This window comes from Ictidomys tridecemlineatus, chromosome 12 (assembly GCF_052094955.1).
Source record: "Ictidomys tridecemlineatus isolate mIctTri1 chromosome 12, mIctTri1.hap1, whole genome shotgun sequence".
In the NCBI taxonomy this organism is placed as follows: Eukaryota; Metazoa; Chordata; class Mammalia; order Rodentia; family Sciuridae; genus Ictidomys; species Ictidomys tridecemlineatus.
The window spans coordinates 77,671,130-77,694,770 of NC_135488.1; the positions used below are offsets into that span (position 1 = coordinate 77,671,130).

At 37.9% G+C, this 23,641-nt stretch overlaps 1 protein-coding gene and 1 long non-coding RNA gene across 3 annotated transcripts in view; one reads left to right on the forward strand and one right to left on the reverse strand.

Annotated features, from left to right (window-relative positions):
* Positions 1-23,641, reverse strand: part of Sptbn1 (spectrin beta, non-erythrocytic 1) — a 188,633-nt gene that overhangs the window by 156,688 nt on the left and 8,304 nt on the right. The window lies entirely within an intron of this gene.
* On the forward strand, positions 12,551-13,967 carry LOC144369376 (uncharacterized). The gene is made up of 2 exons (XR_013428985.1): positions 12,551-12,625; positions 13,596-13,967. It is a non-coding gene; the product is annotated as an uncharacterized LOC144369376 (long non-coding RNA).

Sequence of the window (23,641 nt, forward strand, 5' to 3'; positions counted from 1 at the left end):
TCAAAACATCACGACAAGCTCTTTGGTTCTATTTAAACTTTAAAAGGTTGGGTTTTCTGGTAAATACTGTATTCAATATTTGGGAGGCACATTAAACTACACAATGCGCAGTTTTTTAAACACAGTTTTAAAAGAATCTGAGTAAAATAGCATAATAGAACTAAACAGAGACTGACAGTTTTTATTATTTCTATTAACTTTTCTGGTCTAGTTTATATAAGCCAATAAATTTCATTCTTATTCCACATGAAAAGAAAGGAAATCCACCCAGTAGTCAGTCACTATAGGTTGGGACTGTATTGGCTGGAGACATAAGACACGTGTCCATGAGTCCTCTTCATGAAGACTGCTGTGATTTACATAAATGTTCCAAAACTAAACTTTTGAAGTAACAAAACCCAAATCCCATGTAAAATGTTACCAGCCTGCTCATGTAGGGAGCCATCTCCACAGCAGTAAATCAGGCATCGCAAAGGCAAGTAGGTTAGACACCTGCCATGAGGTCCAGGGGACATAGAGCCTTTGAACAGGCGTTAAGTAAAACTCCTGAGATCAAATAATTCCTCTTTTAGGAATGTAAGGGTAAAAGGTGAATTTAGATAAAAATTGGATACAGAAATGCTCATCACTGTTTTTATAGCAGCAAAAAAAAATTGAAGACAACCTAAATTTTCAGTAATAGAGGACTGCATATCTACTTTATACAGCCATGAAATGAACACTGTCTTCAAAAAAAATTTCAGCATGGATTCAACTAAAATGAAATAAAATGAGCACAATTATACAAAAACACAAGTATGGTGTTAAGTATGCGTGTGCACATCTGTGAGCAACTGTGGGTTAACCAGACCAGAAGGAAGTATCACAAAATGTTAACAAGGGTTAGCTTTGGGATTACAAGAAAATTCTTTAATGTATTAATTTCATAATAGGAAGTTATCCTTTTTTAATTACAGTAATCTTCAAAGCAAATATTTTCAAAGTTGTTGGTTCATTTGCTTTAGCAGAGCTGGGGGGGGGGGGATTGAACCCAGAGCCTGAAGCATTGCTGAGTTACATCCCCATACCTTTTCTATTGTTAATTTTGAAACAGGGTCTCATAAATTACTCAGGCTGGCTTTTTTTAAAACCATTTTTTATCAGAGCATTATAGTTATAAATGGTATTTTAGTTCATTTTGACAAAATCACACATTCAAGATATTTGATTTCAATCCCTACTTCTCTCAGGCTGGCTTTGAACTTGATGATCCTCTTGCCTCTGCTTCCAGAGTAGCTGGAATCACAGGCATGTGCCACTGTACCCAACCCAGGTTTACTTTTGTTTTTTAAGCTCTTCAAGTACCTCATTTCTTTGGAAACATCTAAATAACAAAATATGTTCACTGGTCATGCTGAATATCTGCTTCTTTAGGGAACTGTAAGGAAAGCCTAATAGGAAAAAAAAAAAACAAAACCCAGATTTAGAAAAGATAAATAAGAATCACCCAAAAGTCATTCTTCAAACTACATGATTTTCAACAGGACTAATTTAAACACGTTTGGCTACAAAGCATTTAAAATATGATATTAATAGCTGGAGGTGTAGTACAGTACTAGGGCTCTTGCCTAGCATGTGCCAGGTCCTGGGTTCAATCCCCATCATCACAAAAGAAAAAAAAATGTTCAGAAGTTCTGATTCCTACATAGTATGACCTATACTTTCTTTTTTTTTCTTTTTTTTTTTTTTTTAAGAGAGAGTGAGAGAGAGAGGGGGACAGAGAGAGAGAGAATTTTAACATTTATTTATTTTTTCTTAGTTCTCGGCGGACACAACATCTTTGTTGGTATGTGGTGCTGCTGAGGATCGAACCCGGGCCGCACGCATGCTAGGCGAGCGCGCTACCGCTTGAGCCACATCCCCAGCCCTGACCTATACTTTCTGATCAGTTCTTCACCAAGAATGTCAATTACCACAGTAGTTCAAATCACAATATCTAATTGGTAATGAAAAACTTTCTACCTAATTGTAGAATAATCAAAAGAGAAAATATATGAAAACTATAAAACCCTACTTAAGAATGCAAGTGATCTCTGACCCTTGAATGAGGACTTGGAGACTTTCACAATCTATCACTACGTGATAGAGAAGGTATACCCTCATGGCAGCAAGCTGATCATCAGGGAATTTTCCTATCACTCAAATTTATTATCAACAATTTTTTTAAAAAAAAAATTTTTATTTGTTTTAATTATGTTATACATGACAGTAGAATGCACTTTGATACAGTATATATGATGGAGTGTAATTTCTCATTCTTCTTGTTATACATGATGTAGAATCCCACTGGTCGTATAGTTATATATGTACATAGGTAATAATGTCTGATTCATTCTACTATCCTTCCTACCCCTATACTTTATTAACAAATTTTCTGGACTCCAATTTTTTTTCTTTCTCTTTCTTTCTTTTTTTAAATACTAGGGATTGAGATGAAGCCCCAGCCCTTTTTATTTTAAGACAGGATCTCACTAAATTGCCCAGGCTGGTTCAAACTCGAAATTTGCTGCCTCAGCTTCCCAAGTTGCTGGGATTACAGGCATTTGGCACCACGACTGGCCATTTTTTGAAATGTGACCACTGGTCCCCTAGTATCTTTGACTGAATTATTGTCACAGCCTCCTTACTGGTTTCCTACTGCCCTACTGAAATTCATCTCCTGCCATACAGCAGTTCAAGTGAACTTTGAAAAGTTTGAAAAACACAAACTTGCCCCAAATCTTTCAATGCCCTGCTTCATCTTTTGGCTTTTTGCCTTGCCTCAGCTCCCTTTACTCCATAACACTCCCCTCCACCTTGGTCACAGAAGAACAGGTCCCCAAAGCAGTTTTCTCTTTGCCAGGCTTAATGCGTTCAGTTCCCTCTGCGTGTGACTCTCCCACACCCTAACCTTTCCACCTAGGAGGAATTATTCTTCAAGAGTCATCTCCACCTCCTTTATAGAGCTGGCCCTAGCCTCCCATCTGGCATTACCTGAGTTAAGACACACCCCTTCTGTGACCAAGGCAAGGACCAAGACACCACAGCCTGTGCCTGTGGAGGGTTCCCTATTTCCTCCTCTGAACACTCATTCACCTGTCTCGTGTCGTACCCAGTGACAGCACAGAGCCCAGCATGTGGCCACTGTTCACCATTCTGGCTGAAGCTCCTCACCCTTCTATACTGCTAAGGGGGTCCTCCAGCCTAGTGCAGCAAAATAATCATGGAGGGGAAACTCAGACATGGCAGATTAGTAAACTACCCAGTAACTCCAAAGTGTTCATTCTCCATCAGAAACTTCTAGAGAACTGACCTCTGAAAGAATGAGAGTTCTTTCACTACCTCAGTGGTTTCATGTGTTCAAATTTCCTGTTTTCCCTATTTTGTGTCCCCTCCCACTAAAGCACCAGAGAAGACCCTTTAAATACTTTCTGAATTAAAAGGTATGTTTATAATCCAAAAACTTGTTTTGTATCCTCTGTATCACTACCTCAGCAAAAGTGAGCAGCAACAAAAGCACGTGGGGGTGGCTTGATGAGCAATCAGCCTGAACAGCAAACGCTGAGGGAAACACAGCTAGGATTAAACATACCTTAGGCTCATACAGAATTGTACAGATTCTCTCCTTGATCCAGGAAAATTCAATTGATAAAAATTATGGCAAGAAGGTAATTTCAAAGAGCACTTTTTCTACAAATCACCCACATACTCAGTAGTATTTTTTGCAAAACATTCCCAATTAGAGATTTCTGTATGCATGCTCTTCATAAAAGCTTTCAATCTGAAATTATACCATCTCTCAAATCAGAATTATGATTTTAAAATGCAATAGCTCACATTTGCATATTGCCATATATTTCTCAAAGTACTTTCAATTCTGTCATTTTATTTGATACCTTTTTATCACTCATTTCTCAGTGTTGAATCCAAACATTAAAAGTTCTTTTTCTTAACTTTCCATTCCCAGAAAATTGGATTTTTATTTTAGCTTCTCATGGTAACAACACTCTTAATAATTTTTGCCACACTGGAAATAAATACTGTATACGATACATTTGCTACGACTAGTCCCTTTACAAAATGAGTCCTTTGTAAGATTGATAGCTTCATTAAAATTGAAAGTAAAAAAATGACTCATGGAAAAGTGTGAAAAATTTTGTTTTTCTTTTTTTCCCTGCCCTATACAAAATGTGCCATCTGGAGTTATTCTGTAGCCAAAAATATATCAAGAGATAGGACTTTTTTTTTTTTTTTAATGGTGGGAGAAGGGGGAAACTAAATTACAAAGAAGACACCAGGATGAGATAATGCACGACACTGAAACCTGAGGTAAAAACGGTCCTGAAGATCACTCTCTAAGCTCATACCCAGCTTGAGTGACCACACAGGACCTGTGACACACCACCCTTTACAATGAAGCAGGAGGCAGCACCCTGGGAATGAAACGAGAGAACTCAACTCACTGCCAAAAATAAACTGAAAAGAAGCAGATTTTAGGAATAAGACTGCAGTATGAGTCAGATGCCACAAGCCTAAGGTGAAACCAGAGAGCCACTGTTTCTCAGGGGTTCAAAGGACCTTAGAAGGATCCCTAGTCTTGTCTTACATCTGGCTGTATCTGACTGCAAGGGAAACAGTTCACCTCCCCAGTCCTCAGTTTCCTCATCTGGACACTGAAGCAACATGATAAGGCCCAAACTCAGCTGCTCACCTAAATCACCTAGGAATTTCAAAATACAGATTCTTGGGCCCAGTGCCTAGAAATTCTTATTCAGAGGGATGTGATATGGTCCAGAATCTATATTGTTTTTAAAAGCTCTTCAAGTGGTTCTGATGGTCACCTCTGGAAACCACCAAGCAAGATGACCTTTAAAGAACCATCTCATTCTTTCATTTTAACTGCCATTTAATTTCATTGCTGAGAACCCAGGTCTACTTATTTCTAGATTTTTCTGTGTATTGTACGAAGAACTGAAAGGTAGCATGTCTGAACACAAATGTTCAAAGGCAAGGAGGTAAGTTTTTTACTTGTCCTTTAAAATTCAATTCAATACAGTTATTTGAAATCCATAAGCAAAGAGGACCAGCCGCACTGTAAAGAGTTGAAGCAGGATGGCTCTCTACTATGGAAGAGGTTGAATCATCAATGCTTACTTTTCCATTATTCCACTTAGCATTTTTTCATTCCTTCCAATATTCCATTCTCCTGTTTGTAAGAGAAGTTAGTATTTCCGACCTAGTTCTCTGAGCATAATGAAAGAGAATACAGAACACTAAGCAAAATAAAGGTGTTGAATATTATTCAAAATGGCAGGAGAGGGTTAATAAAAGCCTAAAAAAAGCTGTGACAATGGAAAGGGAAGTGATGGCTCTTCTCTTCTAGCAGTCCAAAGCAGGGCTGAAGTGAGCAGGTGAAAAACATAATTCCTAAGTTTATGAAAGTCGAGGGGTGGGAGAGATGATCACTTACTTCTCAGAACAGGCTGTCAGAGTGAGCAGTTATCGACTGCCAAACAGATATTTGGAACAACCCTGTCAAGGACACTTACCTGACAGGTGAGACAAAGTGAGGAAATGGGGTCTGTAAGGAGAACTGATATTCCATCCTTGACCAACTGCAGAAAATGACAAAACAGGAAAAACTCTCAAGTGACTCATGGGGCCCATGAAGCCCCTGGGGCCTCCACTCTTGGACTCTGTTACGGTTTGGATGTGGAATGCCCCCCAGAGGTCATGTGCTGAAGGCTTTGTTCCCCAGCGCAGCCATGTTCAGAGGTGGGCCTTTGGGGAAGTGGTTGGATCACGAGGGATCTGACCTCATCAACCCATTAATCAACTGATAACTGGATGGACAACTGGGAGTAATGGAAACTGTAGACAGGTGGGGCCTGGCTAGAAAAAGTAGGGCTCTAAGGGTGAACCCTTAACTATGCCTTGCCCACCCACCCCACTTCCTGGCTGCTAATGAGCTGAGGAGTCTTCCTCCGCCTCACCCTTCTGCCATGATGTTCTGCTTCACATGGGCCAAAAGCAATGAAGCCAGCTGCCCATGGACTGAAACTGTGAGCCCCAAATAAATTTTCCTCCTCTAAGTTGCTTTTTCAGTATTTGCCATAGCTAACACAGCATGCATTTGACCATGTATTCTCAGAGCTCTCCCTACTCATTCCCTGTGCCCATAAATATTTGGCACTTTCTCCTTCAGTAGCCTCAGAGAAAACAACAGAATTGTTTCTGGGGAGATGCTAATCTTCAGTGAAACCCACAAGAGAGGAGGCAGGACACAGAACCTGAAGGTACTAACTGGACTGCCAGTCTCAAGACGGACTCTCCATAGGAGGTTGGCTCACTCCTGCTGGAGGCAGATTCTCCAAAGAGGACTGGACTGAAGAAAGCACAGCTTTAAAAAATCCACATTCTTAATAAAAAAAGGTACTTTGGATTCAGCAGAGGGGAGAGAACGGAGGGGAGGGGGTAAAGGGGTAGGTAAAATAGAATTATTACCCTATGTACATACATGACTACATGACTGGTGTGTTCTACATCATACAAAACCAGAAAAATGATAGGTTATACTCCATACGTGTATGGGTCAAAATGCATTCTACTGTCATGTATAACTAATTAGAACAAGTAAAAAAATAAATAAAAAGGAAAATCTACATTCATTAGCATATTTCATTTTTCTCTAAACCTTCTCTTTTCCATGACCCTACCCTACTTGAATTCTGTATGCATGTCTGAATAAACATGAGTAAATATCTCAATCCTTCTGTGCCCTGGTCCCCCAGGAAGATGGGGGCTCACCATGGAACGTAATTTCACTGGAAATGTGTGCTAGCACCGTCCTTGTGTCCCACAAAAGACAGACAAAGGTGGGGCAATAACCAAGGCCAGCTTTCTTCAGCAGAAGGGATATAATGCCCTCTTACCTAGTCTTACCCCAAATACTCATGCTTCAGGGCATTCCTCAGCTCTGAAGAAATAAAGCTGTATTCTTTCTTCCCTAGCCGGGGCCTCCTCAAATTCACCTTTGCCTGCCCTAGGTCCTTATCACTATCCTCAGGCCAGCCTGCTTTTTTAAACGGGTCCTTTCTGTGAGATGTGACACATAATCCATTGCACCAACTGTTCCAAGGCTAATGGTGCCAAAAAGACCATTGAGAAAAAGGCTGCTTTAAAAAGTATGTGGTAACTCAGACCTGGCAAATCTTGTTGGATTAGCTCTATTCCAAGCCTGCCCTTCCTGTGTCAGACTTCTCAAATGTTCACAGTTCCTCCTGTGTTGTGTTGACATCCTATAGCCAACCTAGATCCAGGCTGTCCAACAGACCTTTCTGTCAAAATGGAAACATTCTATCTCTGCACTGTCCAATGAGCCATATGTGGCAACCAAGTATATAAATGTGAATAATGTGACTGAGGAACTTGAATTTTTGTTTTATTTAATTTTAATTAGTTTAACTATAAGTAGCTACCTTGTATTTATGACTACCCTACTGGACAACACAGAAGAGGGCCATAATTCTGAGAGCAGACTAGATGATACCATGCAACTTGGAAGTATGTTAAAATCACCCGGGAGCTCTGACAAGCCCTGGTGCCTGGTCTACCCCCCAGACAATAAAATTAGATTCTCTGAAGGTGAGACCCAAACATCTACATTTTTTAAGGCTCCTTGAGTAATGCCAATGTACTGCTAAAATTAAGAATCACTGCTCTAAAATGTGAACACTTTTACCACCGATAGCAAATCCCTATCCAACAAGACACTTTCAAATACTAAGCCATGTAAAAATATTAGGTCAAATATTCCAGCCACCTTGCATAGTATCCTGGGATACTATGACAAACCTCAAGCTTGTTAAAAGCAAAACTACATTCAACAGGAATGGGTAACTAAAGGAAGTAATGAGGATAAAAGGAGACAGCTCAGAAAATAAAGAAAAAAGAGTTTTTTTTTTTTTTTTAAAGAGAGAATGAGAGAGGAGAGAGGGAGAGAGAGAGAATTTTTAATATTTATTTTTTAGTTCTCGGCGGACACAACATCTTTGTTGGTATGTGGTGCTGAGGATCGAACCCGGGCCGCACACATGCGAGGCGAGCGCGCTACCGCTTGAGCCACATCTCCAGCCCCAAGGAAAAAGAGTTTATCAGGTAACTGTCAACATCTAATGCCTAGCTAGCACAAGTATATACAAATAATTTATTTTTTGGAGTCAATAGTTAACAACAAAATACACCTCCAAATCTAGTACTCTGAACAAACAACTCTTAATTGGAGCCTTTCCCTTGGCTAAGCCACCCACATACTATCTGTGCCTAATAGTAAGCTCTTACCACACTGCATTTTTCTTCAAAAGATAATCTGAAACCTGTGTGCCCTTTCATTGGGCACATTCAATTTTTTAAACAGCAGCAATTTAAAAGTAGTGTCATTCAAAAATCCGTTTGCTCTGGCTCACTCTTCTCCAGCAGCACAATCTCAGCCTTCACTTGCCATTACTGATTTCACGGAGGGTATCGTTAACCTGGTAAAGCTTTTTCTTGGAGAACTTACTTAACAGAGGCATCATACCCAGAGTGTAAAAAATGCAAACAGACACTCAGGTTTCTGCAGCTTCTAATCTTCCAATCAGCATTTCCCAAAGGCATGCAGTGCCCTTCAGGGTGACTGCTGGAAAGAGTGCCAAAGCTGATGCAGAAAGCTCAGGACATTTTCTAGGCAGCACTACTGAAAGTCAAAAACAGGAAGAAGAGATTTTAAGGGGAGGAGTATCTGAAGGTCACTCTTAATGACAATAAATTTTATTCCCTCTCTTTCAACGAGTGAAATATAATTGATCCAACATTAAATCTCCCTCCCTCAAATTATTACTAAAATAATTCTATCACAAAACTGAGAACTCCTGGAGTTGGCCAGGACTTCCATAAGTCACTTTAACCAATAGACTCCCCTCCAAGGAGAAAGAGCTGGCCTGAGTCCATCTACACTCACAGCCAAGAAGTCCTCACAGAGCAAGTGTAATCCCTGCTACTGTGGCAAACCAGACTAAATTCCTTTTCATCTTGGCCTGAGTGGGCACCCAGAAGCAGCTACTCAGTAACAACCTCTCAACTGTTCATCCCAATGGAGGGCAGAAAACAAAAGTTTAACACAATACTTCAAACAGGATCCAGACTTCACTTTTTTAAAAGCATCTGGATATTATATTGAATAGGGTAAACAGGTTTTTAGAGAGTATATGACCAGGACTGTCAGTTAAAGCTGAATTTCACGATGAATTTTTAGTACAGGAACACGCGACATGAGACATACTCACACCAAAGAAGATGTACTTGTTTACCTGAAATTCAAATTTAACTGGGCATTCTGGTTTGATTTTCCTAAATCTGGCAATCCCATGTATCCCTATGCTGGTTTGGGGGTGGCCAACTTTGGAGACAGGTAAGGAGGAGGTCTAGTTTTGCCACTCCCAACCCACTCAGCCACTCTTGTATCAACTATAAAAAGTGTGCTCTCCAGTAGATACTAATTAGCTACAATCTGATAAACTAGTGCCCCAATGCCCAACCTTCTCTACCTCACGGCTTCTAATTATATAACAGTCAGAAAAATAGGTAGCTGACAAAGCAAAAGTAAATTTTACCTTCCTAAGTAAAGAAGGCTCAGATAAAGCAAGTAATTAAGTTTGAGTAGGTGCCATAAATGGAAGAAATCATTAGTATATGTTATCATTCATCAATAAAATTCAAAAGTTTCTATAGACAAATAATATGAAGATAGGAGAAAGCTAACTGAATATATAAGTGGTTATTGTATTAATTAAGTATCCTACATAATACTTTTTTTTAAATGACTAATTCTATTGAAGAGGTATCATATGCCAAACATTCCAAATACCTATTTTACTGTATTTAACCCTTAATTCCCTGGAAGTGAATATAATCATCAGGCCCATTTCCCAATGTGAAAAAAAATAAGACATCAAGATGAGGTAATCTGCCAAAATAAGGATGAATATGTTACCTGCTTCGCCTCAGACAGTTCTAGTTTATGCCTGGTTGTCCTGGTACAGTTATGACCAGTCAGTAACTAGCAGAGGCAGGCTGTGTGGCTACAGAAACAGAACTCCACCACTGCTCTGGCAAAGCTCCCTCCCAAGTCTTACCTTCCATGAAAGAAGGTCAAGATGATGGGATTTCTTTCTTTACTCTTACCTACCACATCATAGATTTCCTATGTGGTTACAGAACAGTGCAGGGTGTTGGCGGCAGGTGAGGGACATGCTTTTTAGGATTGTCCTTCAACCCCTTAAAATCACTGCTATGCACAACATAAACCATATGTGGGCACAGAGGACTCCTCCGTCAGCCTCCATGGACATCCCTGAACCTAGAAAATTTTTAAACAACTAATCAAAGTAATATTTAACCAGATCCTTCTATTTTGGAATGACCTTCACCTTCCTTCAGCCTTACTGTAGAAGCCAGAGCACACAGTGATTATTTAAGACAAAAAAATGGATGTGCAGTATGTATGTACTGACCTTTAGTTCCACGCACAATGGGCTTCTCTATTTTCTCCCCAATAATGTTTTCATAAACTTTTTGTCCTTACCTTTATTATTGTGAATTTTCAAACACTTTATGTTCTCCCAGTAAATGTTTAACCATTAACGCTAGGTTAACAACACAAAAACAGCAAACATGAGAAAGGGTTACTTTGGCTTAAGTCCTAGGCTCACCTCATCTATAAAATTTTAAAATGCTTTATAAGTGGTCCCAATAAGCAGAAATGAGATACCTTTCAGGGTTTAGCACTCTGAAAATGGTCACAAGGACAGAGTTTAATTGTCACTGACTTGAGAGTGACTGTTTCAGCCTTGACACTTATAAGGCTGTGTGACTTCACCTAACCTCTCGGAGCTTGAGTCCCTTCCCTATACAGTGGTATGGATACACTAAGATCTACAAGGTCTTGCCCAATGCTAAAACGTCCATTTCTATGTATTCTCTACGAACTTTCTGACCATGATGGGCAGCCTAAACCGAGAAAGCACTATCCTTCCACAAAACTTCCTAACCACAAGCTCCCCAGATGCTCCACACAGGTAGAGCAGGTAAGGGTACCTCCAGGCTGTCACAGGTGGGGAAACAATTCTTTCAAAAACCAAGGCTAACAGTGTTGAACCCAACACATGCATCTGAGATCAACAAGCACCAAATGAAATCCTGTACTTCCAGAAGACATGCCATAGGCAAGGGTACTAGGACAGGGCCTGGGTGTAGCTCTGTGGTGAAGACCAAGTAGCCCCGTGTTTGTGATATTCCTTGATATATAAGCTTGACTCCTGTTAGTCCCAGGCCACTTGAAAAATGTTTTTTTGTGATTGTTTTGTGAAGAGTCACAAATGCTTTTCCTACAGTACTAAAATTTATGAAAAGGTCAAGACAAGGAATTGTGGCTCTAAAGGGTTACTTCGGCTCAAGTCCTCAGATTGCCTTCAAGAGGCAAATGTACTAACTGTACTGACATACAGGATGGAAACAGGGTGGGGCAGGGAGCTGCTGAGTTAACTGATGGATTTTTTTTTAAAGTATCTCCTGTCAGGAAACAGCAACTGTCCTAAACACATGTCCACTCACAAAGGAAAAAAAACAAGCAAAACAGAAAATGAAAACTGAGTTCTCAGCCTAGATTCCACGTGATTTCTGGGAGAAACTGAATTCATCATTAGGAGAGGGAAAAAATTAATGGCACAAACTCCAAGGTCTGCGGAGTTGGTCATTACATGGTTTTACCCACACATACTTAATAAAACACAGGGAGCTCCTTCTTACTTACTTTTATTACACAAGGTTTACAGCTGCATTTAAGTAAAAGCTTCCATAGTGAGATTTCTTACATATGCAGGCATGAAATCCCTGGCAACAAACACTGTATTTGAATCCAAAGGCTTCTGGTGGAGAAATAATACCTTTTGACAAAGGCTGTCTCTAAGCCTCTCAGAGCCTTCATTTCAGTAGTGTCTCATTTCAGGACTTCCAGAAAACTTTTATAGAGAATCAGAGAGAACCAAGAAAAATGTTGAAGGCAAAAAAAAAAAAAAAAAGCTATGTGTTTGGGCCATCGGCTCAAACCAATTAATCTCTTATAACCACAACAATTAGAAGGCAGAGCTGGTTCACCTTCCTCCTATCCATGCTATGTTCTGAACGCAGAAACAGTAGAATAAAGAAAAGCCCTATGGGTTCAACATAGGAAGGTAACTGACAGTGACTAAATTTTAAAATCACTGCCTGCAATTTGATTTGTAATAATAGACAGAAGTTTAGTTTTTCAAATTATAAAAGAAACAACATGCTTACTGCAGAACACTAGAAAGAAACAGAAAAGCACTAAGACTAAAGGAAAATCAGACTCTCCAAATAGTTAACTTTTCTAACAAACAACAAAAACAAAGTTCCTTCCCAATGTAGGTAATAATTAAAGTGTAATTCTATGATATTTGCTTTTTGAACAGACTAAACTAGTGCAGATCAAGCATATTCTACGAAACCCCACTCTGAAAGGAGGCTACATAAAGAAAAATTCCAAGGTCAGGTAAGTTTGGGAAATACCATATACCACTCTCCCTGCCTAGAATGCCTATTAGAATATAAAGTGTCTGAGAAGTCATTCACTTAAGAAGCCTATTACATCTTTCTTAGCCAGGCATATTCCCAATTTATTTGACCAGGAAATGCCCTTTATATATAACATGTGTCAACATACTACAAAACTTGTGCTTCAAAAAAGTAAATGGGAAACGTTGAGTTAGACCATATTATCTATACTGTTATTTACATTTAATTAGAAATGTAATTAATTCTAAGGATCACACATATTGGGACTCTGGTCACATGAGAAGATAATTTCTGCCTGCATGGGGTGGAGCATGTGAATAGTTCTGGCCAATTAGTACAACTGAATACATACCATTAGCCAGAGGGGAAAAACCTTGGGACTCTTGTCCTAGGACATATACATGAGTGATAAATACACTGCTGTGAGACAGCACCACTGAATTTTTGGTGATGTTTTGTTGCTATTGCAGCACCGGCCTCTTACATGATGTACTGGGGAAGAGAAGTTTTCTTAAACATATATGCATATATGTATATCTCAACTGGGAGTGACAAAATAACTACATATAGCTATATGTCAAGGACAGGGAAAGAGCAGACTCTTTGGTCTACAGAATCTTAAATCAAACACTGATGATCAGTGAGTTAGAATCAAACACCAGGGTATTTAGTGACAAGCTAGAAGTGACCAAGGGGAGGGGCAGTCGGCCGTGAGGATAGTAACATCATTGAGGGCCCGTGCTATGCCAGACCCTGAGAAATGATGTGCACAGATTGCTGTACTTAATCCTGACACTGTGATAGCTGGGAGACAGTAATCACCGATATCATCTCCCTTTTAGGTAAAATAACCAGAACTCTATTATACTGTCTAAGATCATATGGATTTTTTTTTTTAGAGAGAGAGAGAGACAGAGAGAATTTTATTTTTAATATTTATTTTTTAGTTCTCGGCGGACACAACATCTTTGGTGGTATGTGGTGCTGAGTATCGAACCCGGGCCGCACGCATGCCAGGCGAGCACGCTACCAGTTGAGCCACATCTCCAGCCCCGATCATATGGATTTTATAATTTGCTTAAGATCACATCAATTGGCAGTTGTGTGCCTACTTCTCTGTATTCTTTTTACTACACTACTAGTTGGAATTAGCGGGAAAATCTAAATCATAATTTTTTTTTTTTAAGTTTTAAGTTTCATCACTCTGAGGCACTTTTTGCAAGAATGTGAAAGCATTACAGAATCAAAAGGAGACAAACTGGTGCCACATAGAAGATCCTAAGACTATAAAGAATAAAATGTTCTTAATGATCAACATATTCATTGTTCACAAAAATCGTGGGCATTTCTCAAACCAGAATTTGCTCTTTCAAATTTTATCTAAGACTATTCAGACAGCAAAACTCATGCCATACCAACAAGTTCATTTTATTTTCAGCTAGCTGACAACAGCTGTGGAAACATCTAAAATGGCTAGCATTTCATAAACCAACTCATTACTCCACCTACCCATGGTATGACCTACATGTGGTCTTCACCTGTCCACTCCACAGCCATCTGCAGCAGATTTCAGTAAAGTTTCCATCTGCTTTCACACTGCACAAAGAGTCAACTAAAACCCTGGGTCTGTTCTGTGCAATCCCCAACACATATAATCAAATTCCATAGATTTTTATGTCTGGAATATTTTAAGTGCTAAGCTTATTTGTTCCTTGTCTTATAAGCTTATGTCAAAACAGAGCACACAGATGAGAAGGGAAATAAGATCTAATATTCATGTGTAAAATTAAAAATAATCGTTTTTCTAATTCAGAAAAGGAATATTCAAAAATTTAACTTTCTGCCTGCTCATCTGAACTCTCTTTCAAGGTTAAGGGAGTACATACTCTAATCAATGGATGGTCTGAGGTTAAAAGTAACCAAAATAATCTCACATGAGTAGATCATATAATGGCATGCTAAGCAAAAACAAACTGGTAGTTTGTAGTTCATGTCTCCTTAACTCAGTTTACAAGTTACATTATCCAAGGATGGGTTAAAAAACAAAACAAACAAAATCACAGGACATATATTAAAGAAAAAACAGAATTAAAAAATGTAAAAGGCATAAACTCAATAAAGAAATTTTCTAACATGTCAACAATAACACAAGAGAGTTCATTTACCATCTAAAAATGAAAACATCAAGACACCTAAAGAAACTGTCTACACGTTTTCCACAAAATATTTTTCCATGCTATAAAAACACAAAATGTTTCTTACATGATATAAAAACATACCTAAAACATGCTTAACTTCAACTCTATTGAAAGGGTATAATAATATAATAATAATAAAGGGCATAATAATTATATTACTAATAAAGGGCATAATAATTATATTAATACTACAGCTTCACATAAGTCACTTACACAGAGCCAGAAATAATGTTTCTATATAAGAAATGGATGAGCAGACCTTTGAGACATATAAGATACTGAAAGTGACAAAGCAAAATTTAGGTAGAAGTTACTAAAAATATGAAGAAAGTGATTAAAAAATGACCATCTTTATAGTACCCTAAAGAGCTATAAAATTATAACAATTTGCCTAAATCTAATTTTTTTGTAGTAGTAGGGACTGAACCCAGGGTCTCACGTATACTATTCAAGCACTCTACCACTGAGCTACATGCCCAGCCCTAAATCCAAATTTTTAATGGACTTGATAATGGGATAATTATGATATCTGTTAATGCTATATTTTAGATTTTCTTTGAAGATATCTTAATTGGGGACTGGGGTTGTGGCTCATCAATAGAGCGTTTGGCTACTAGCACGTGCAAGGCACTGGGTTCAATCCTCAGCACCAATAAAAATAAATAAATAAAATAAAGGTATTGTGTCCAACTACAGCTAAATATACATATATATATTAAAAGTATCTTAATTGGAACTTAGGTTGTATTTAAGCCCCTCAAAATTCACTCACTGTTTTCAAATATTTGACATATAATCCTTGGTTCTTTTTATTTCCTCTTATTAATCCACATACTGTATTTTCATTTTAACATCTCAACTTCAGAGAGTCCAAACTAACTATTTGGCTAAAGCCACCTCCAGCCACCCCCCAACCGTGATCACATCACCATCAGACTCACAACCATACAGAACCCATCCCAAGACTGGCCCCCACTTGCTTTGTTTTCACTGTCTCACTTTAAAATTTTGCCTTTCTACTGAAAAGAACTGAGAGACCATGGTTAGGAAGGTAATCAATTACAAACAAGAATCAAGTACTGATGAGAAACCACAATGACCATAAGAAGTCAAAAAAGGGGACTGGGGTTGTGGCTCAGTGGTAGATTACTTGCCTAGCACGTGGGGAACACTAGGTTCAATCCTTAACACCATCTAAAAATAAATAAATAAAATAAAGGTATCTGCAACTAAAAACAAAATATATTAAAAAAAAAATCAGACCACCATTAGCTTGGTCTAAAAGATCCAACTCACACTGGTCCTCAAAATATATAACCAGAATATTGGTCAAAGTAGGGAGAAATGCCATATCTAATTGCTCAAAGAGAGATTAAATATTCATCAACTAAAGAAGGAGAACTGATAGGAGAGGGAAAAAGAATATTTTAGTTGAAGATGGACACGATACCTTTATTTTATTTATTTTTAGGCGAACCAGTTCCTTCCACAGGGTAGTGCCCGCAATGCCTCTTATTCTGCCTTTACAGTGTTTTGGTGTCAAACATCAATAATCCACGTCCAAATGCCCATCAAACACATAAAATACAAGAATTTTTGTTTTAAATTTTCAGAGCCCCAATTTTATTCAAGCACAAAGATGGCATATTTCTCAGGGAGTAAAAAATGTGGGGTGGAAGAACTAAAAAGCGAAGTTTGGGATAATGCCTTACTGATTAGTCCAGTAAAGCCATGCAAGGTAAGATGTTATAAAATAACTACTTGCCTGCATAAACTTATAAGATTTCTTTTAACTGTTGTACTAAACAAATAAACAACATGAAAATAAAGAGGAAAGCAATCACATTCACGTCTTAGAAATACATGCAGAAGAGCAATTTTGCTACAGTGAAATGACAAGTTTAAAGATATTTTGTTAACCTGCAGCTAACTATTTTAAGGCAGGCCCAGGCTGCATTAGTGCTTGTCACACAGCTTGCTCCCAATCTCTTGGCAGTTTTCCAACACATTCCAACTTTTTATGCACACCCTTGCTGGAATCACATCCCACTTATCTCTAAAGGCATATCAAGTAAGATGTTGCCACATTATACAACCAACCTGCCATTTCTTCCCATCAGGTCACTTTGCACAATGCCTAAGGAAAAAAAGAAAAGGCCACCACCAACTTGGTCAAAAGGATCCAATTCAGGCTGGTCCTCAAAACAAATAACCAGAATACTGGTCACACCGGGGAGAAATTCTGTTCCTTACAGTTCAAAGAATTAACTAAAGAAGGAGAACTGAAAGAGAAGGAAAAAAAGATAAAACCCCACCCAAAAGGACACCTGGACTGGAGATGCTAAACCTGAGTCATGCTGCCACTGCCTGCATTTTAAAACGCATTATTAATGGGGTGTATTTTAAAGGATAATCCCAATATTAAATGAGCTCCATTACCTCTGTGAAAAGAACAATTTAACATAGCAAATGCATTTTCTAAAAGTCAGAGGACTCTCTTAAGTGTTAATATTTAGCCAAAAAAAAAAAATAGTCATCTTCAAAAGCAAACTGGAATGGTTAACCACTGGCTGTTACATTCCATTCTTGCTAAAAACATATTTAATTAGCACATTTAAGCTTCATGTTCTGCACAGCTGCACAACATTCCAGAGATAGGCCAGCTATCCATATACTCTTTACATTTATTTTTTAAATTTCTTCTTAATTTTTAGTTGTAGATGGGCACAATACTTTCATTTTATTTATTTATGTGGTGCTGAGGATGAACCAGGTGCCCCACACATGAGAGGCAAGTTGCTCTACCACTGAGCCACAACCCCAGTCCTCTTTGCATTTATTTGATATGGTTATTTTGAAAGTAGAAAAGATTGAGAAGCAGTTCTCAAGTATGATCCACAAAAATTATACTTATTTCATGTGGGCAAGTTTCCTTTAGCAAGAGGGTAGTCCAGGGGAAACACATACTAATATTAATTTTACAATGCAAGCAAACACACAATAATAAAATAATTCCACACAGCCAGAAAAATACGTAAACAAAAATTCACTGACACACAAAAATAATCTTCTTTCAAAACAAGATGATAAATCAGCCTGCAAATTAAACTCTTACACTTTAAGAATCAGTGAGATTTTTAGAGCTAGGAGGAAAGCTGGTGTTCTTCATGTCAGGAACACACATTAGGAAAGCAAAGTAAGTCTTTCAAACTGAGAAACCATCCCAATGAGTGTCAAGGAAACTCGGGAATTCCTTAGTAGTGGGTACTGATTTTATGACAAGCAAACAGACAAACAAACAAAAACCCTACCTTTAAAATAAAATAAACTGCAGGTTTCTTTCCTTCCCAAATGGCACACAGATCTCTCCGCTTCAGGATTGAGGCGCTTCCTCTGCTCCACCCCCGGGGGAGATAACTTGGGAATTTGAGGACAGCTGGCAGCACAGAGTTGTCAATCTGCTATGAGAAGGACCAGGGCCCTCTCAGAAAAGTCACCTGACTGATACCTCTGGCCACCACTCACCTCCCAAAATAGTGACAGGTGTTCTTATCCAGTGAAAGGTCCAGCTAAGGCCACATTCCAGCCTCTTGCCCTCCCTTAGCCTGGGCCACCAGGACCCCACAGCCCTTGCCTGGGATCACTACCATCTCAAGTGTCAAGGCCCAACATTTGCAGCCTCCTGGAGATCAAAAGGCCTCCAACCCAGGCTTAAGACAGCCCAGCACAATAAGCATCAAGCATTTCCCTTGAGGAGTATCCACCCTCTGCAACGAGAATGATTCCTATCAGGCTAGAAGTTTCTGAAGACTTCCTTATTTAGAGAAAAGAAGCCCACCTAGTGCAGCCCAACTTCATCACCCAGCCCAGCTCAAAATGTCCCTCTCAAATAGCAAAGGAGCCACCACTGCCTATAGTGTTCAAGCCAAGAACACCATTTGCCACTTTGCCCAGAGGCCCAACTATCTCAAATGAAACTAGCAATAACCCCAAAGTGCCTTATGGAAATTGCTGAAAGGGGTCTTCTTTCTCTCCCAATGAAAGGGGACGACCACCCTCTTTTCCCTCAGCATGTGGGGAAGTCATTTAGTACCTACCTCAGAAAGGGCCCAATAAGGGGTGGGGTTGTGGCTCAGTGGTAGAGTGCTTGCCTAGCATGCGTGAGGCACTGGGTTCTATCCTTGGCACCACAATAAATAAACAAATAAAATTTATTTTATAAACAAATAAAATAAAGATATTGTGTCCATCTATTATACACACACACACACACACACACACACACACAGATAGACAGAAAGAAAGAAAGGGCCCAACAACTAGAACCAAGGAAACAAAGAATGATCAGTATGCCATTTGTCTCGTCTAATGGTCTAGGAATTGGAGAACTGGCTTTCATAATCAAATATGTATATTGCTTTTTCTTCTTGAAACCTATCCTAGATCCAAAATACAAAGACCTTAAGAAAGCTGAGCTCTAGTCTACACTTTCAACAATTACAACCAAAGCCAGCTGAGTAAAATTTATTACATGGAAAACCAAGATTATACTAACCACATCCATTCCATTTGTGACACATTATGGGGTAGCTGTTTCAAAGACTCTCTAAAATCTGAAGACACAAAGTAAAATCAGATGTTGTCCGAAGCATACAGAGATCTCTCTCAAGGGAATCAATGCAACTCTGATGGGAATTCCTTTCAAAACAAAACAGAAAGCTCACATTGTCTTATGAGAACTTAATTTCTGGTATTTTTCCACTGTAAAAAGATTTTATTCAGAGGGAAGAAATATCTATAACAACGAATTCTGGGTTCTCTGTTTCTTCACCATTTTCCTCTAATACCCCGACTCCTAAACAGCTCAAGGAACAGTGTTCATGTGACAACTTTAACTACAAACCAGTAATCAAATTTTATGTTTTGCCATGCTCTTGTATTAACACATGATTATACAGACTGTTAAAAACTTTATATTTTTAGCATAAGATTTGAAAATTGACCCTTATTATATATTGGTAAGATGAGAAATATGCACAGAAAAGGAAAAGACTTCCAGAACAGAAACCAATGTTAACTGCCTGTTTCTGGGGTCCTAGAATACACGGGGATTTTAATTTTCTTTTTATGTTCAGCTTTTTTTGTTGTTGTTTGTATGCAATGCTGGGATTAAACTCCAGGCCTCTCAAGTACTAGGTAAGAGTTCTACCACTGCGCTACACCCCTACCCCTGTGTTCATCTTTATTTTCCACATGATCTACAATAAATGTCTATTATTTTGATAATATAAAAGAAGGTCTTTTTATTTTTTTATATTTTTGTTATAATGATTTTAATGGTAATTTATGGCTTTCTGAAGGCATATATTTTTATAAACCACCCATGAAACACGCACATACACACACACAGAACACATATACTATAGATATTATCAGTCACTGTCAAATATTCAGGAATCTTAAAGTATAAGAATATTTATTTCTTTTTAGTTGTACACAGTACCTTTGCTTATTATTATTATTATTATTATTTTTTATATGGTGCTGAGGATCGAACCCAGGGCCTTGCACACGCTAGGTGAGTGCTATACCTCTGGAGCCACAACCCCAGTCCCAAGTGATTTTTCTTTTTCTTTTTTTTTTTTAATGAGCATTTTAAGACTATGTAGGGCAGGAGGTGTAGTTCAGTGGTGAAGTATTTGCCTGGCATGTTCAAGGACCTGAGTTCAATCCCCCAGCACAGGAGGCACAGGTTACATGGGGATTATTGCAACTCACTATGAAAGTTCCCCCATACTTCATATAAAGAAAAATGTTTGCATGTTACAGAGTAAAATAAATAAGCATTCTTTTAAGGAAGAATCTGAGTTCTCCTTTCCCTTTAAGTAAGTAATATAAAGAAGGAAAAGGGCCATACAGCTGGTGAAGAATATTCCAGAAAAAATGCTCAGTCTTTTAACATTCAGATTTGGCCTTGAGGCAAACACACTAGTACAAAAATTATCTCTGCAAGAACCACACAAAAGAGTAGGGAAACAAGAAGAAACTTCAGCCAGAGCCAAAGGCTATAGCCATCAGAGGCTGATGTCCTCCTGGACAATGTTTTAGTCAGGCTCCCTTGGGCCCAGTTCCTACATCTTTTCCCACACTCCATGGAAGTACGGAAATGCCAGAGCTCTCACAAAATGCACATTAAATTAAGGAATGGAAAAAATCCTTTAAAAATTTCAGTATTCTTTATACCTTCGATATTAATTCCAATTTTCTATAAGTTCCGGTAGAAAAAAATTTAAATAGAGCATGTATTTAGCTGATTATTTTATTTATTTTTATCCAGCTATAATGAGGTTTGCTCTGAAATGATAAGATATTTTTGCTATAGACCAAGAGTTTATTAAGTACTTCTCAAGATCTGGAAACTAAGGAGAGAATAAATATTGACAGGATGAAACCTTCTCTATGAACTTTCTAAGTATAAACACATTTCACTGTGAAAATTATACACTGAACATACATACTTCAAAATAATAAATTCTATTATATTTATATACCACTCTAAATTTCATGCTGGTTGATCTGTTGGGTAAAAATCTACAGTTTATATTCTTTATATATATTTTGCTACATAAATAGTGGTTTCAAATTTGCATAATAAAACATTAAAATTAGGATGTGGGATGTAGCTCGGTTGGTAGAGCTCTTGCCTAACATGCAAGAGCTCCCTGGGTTCAATCCTCAGCACCACAGTAGGGGGAAAAAAGATCAGAATTAGGAGAGAATTGTAGATTCTAGAGCAGAACATCCAGTGGCTCTAAAAATGATTCAGGTATTTACAGCTGAGAATTTATTAAGAATAGAATCATAACTTCTATAAATGAGTCAATCTTAAAAGCAATCTTGAAATTATAACCTCTGATTTTCATTTTCTGTAGTTATTTTGTTTATTTTCTGCAGTATATGAGTTAAACTCAGAACCTCACACACACTAGGCAGGTATCCAACCACTAAGCTACACTCCCAGCCCAACATCTTACTTTCATATCTCAAAGTACAATTAATCCTTTAAACCCTCTTCAAAAAACCCTTTAGTTAAAGTTCATGACAGAAAAATACAAAATTCATGGAAGTAAATAAGTTAGTTTTGTAAGTTGCACTTTACAAAGTATTGGTACAGTCAGGAACTTGGACCATATGAAAAGTACTACTCCTTCCCAAACACTAAGGACAAATTGACTCATTCAAGAGATTGATCTTCAAAATACTGTGCGGATATCAACACCCCATTTAGAAAAGTCTTAAAATAGTCCTTTGCCTCCCTTCATGGTAAAGATTATTACACAGAGACATGCACACAAAAGACAAACATGATATGTTTGCATCATATATCTACATATGTATGCAACATATAACATTGCACAAGAATTTTTCATACAAAAAAAAGAAAGGTTATCACGAGAATTAGTTCTTCCCAATGTTAGCCTATAACATTCCCAAATGTTGAGACAATTCATTGAAAATATATCTAAATTTAGAGTAACTTTTATTTTAAAATGTTCACTTGGCATTTTATATTTCTGACCATTTTTCAATGAAATACAATGGTTTAATGGTTGTGAAATCAGCAGCAGTGTTTGGGATTCCAAAAGTGAGAACATGCATGTCAACAGAATTCCTCTGTTCTGCTAAAGTTTGCATATTGGAAATACTAAAGAATCCTACTCTTCCCCATTTAAGCTGACTCAGGATAGTGTAGAGAATCAAGTCAGCATTCCAATAATTCCCAATGCCCTACCTTCTCTCAGACCTACACTTTAAGATTCTTACTCATCTTACCTCTGCTCTTACAAAAAGTCCAGAGAAGTACAGATATGACATAGTCCTTTGAAATTTTAAACAGTTCCTTCATAATGATCTATAATTAGCCATATCTTCTTTTTCTTTCCTTTTTAAAAATTAAAGTGTTAACTGCTTTTTTGATTATATTTTTAAAAAGTCCTGTTGGGCACAGTGGCGCACACCTGAAGTATCAGCTACTGGGCAGGCTGAGGCAAGAGGATCACTTGACCCAGGGAGTTGAGGGCCAGCCAGCAAGAACCTGTCTCTAAACAAAATATAAAATATAGTATTTTTAAAAAGGTCCTCAATGTCAGATATTATACTGTTTACTGAACCCTTTTGTATGTGTAAAATATTTCAAAACTTTAAATAAGAAACATTAAGCCATAGAAATTTTTTTTTCATATTGGAAAGGAATTCTCCTATCAACCCAACACCCAAAACAAACCACTAATATTTTAATGTATTTCTTTCCAGCCTTTTACTTAATATAACTGGGATCATACTACACTATGTTGCTTTGCATACAAGTATTTCCAATGGATGTCACGTGGTCAGCATTTTTCCATTCAGTAATATTCTTCCTAGCCACTATTTTAAGCACTATAATCTAATTTATAATATAATGTATTTAATTACGCTCCAATAGAAAACATTTTTGATGGTTCATGACTGATGTTATTAAAAAAAATCCATGTTTAAAAAAACCTCTGTCCTTATTTTTAGTTATCTATTTAGGTTAAAAAGCTATATGTGGGATTTCAATCCAAAAAGTATAAACATTTATAAGGTTTTCATTACACATATAACCCACTGTTTTCCACTAAGTTTGTATTAATCCAAATGCTCTCTTAACAGGTGATACAGAGTTCCCATCTCACAGCAGCACCAACACCATTATTATTATTATTTTTTTATCATTTGTTCGTTCGTTTGTTTTGCAGTGCTAGGGCTTGCCC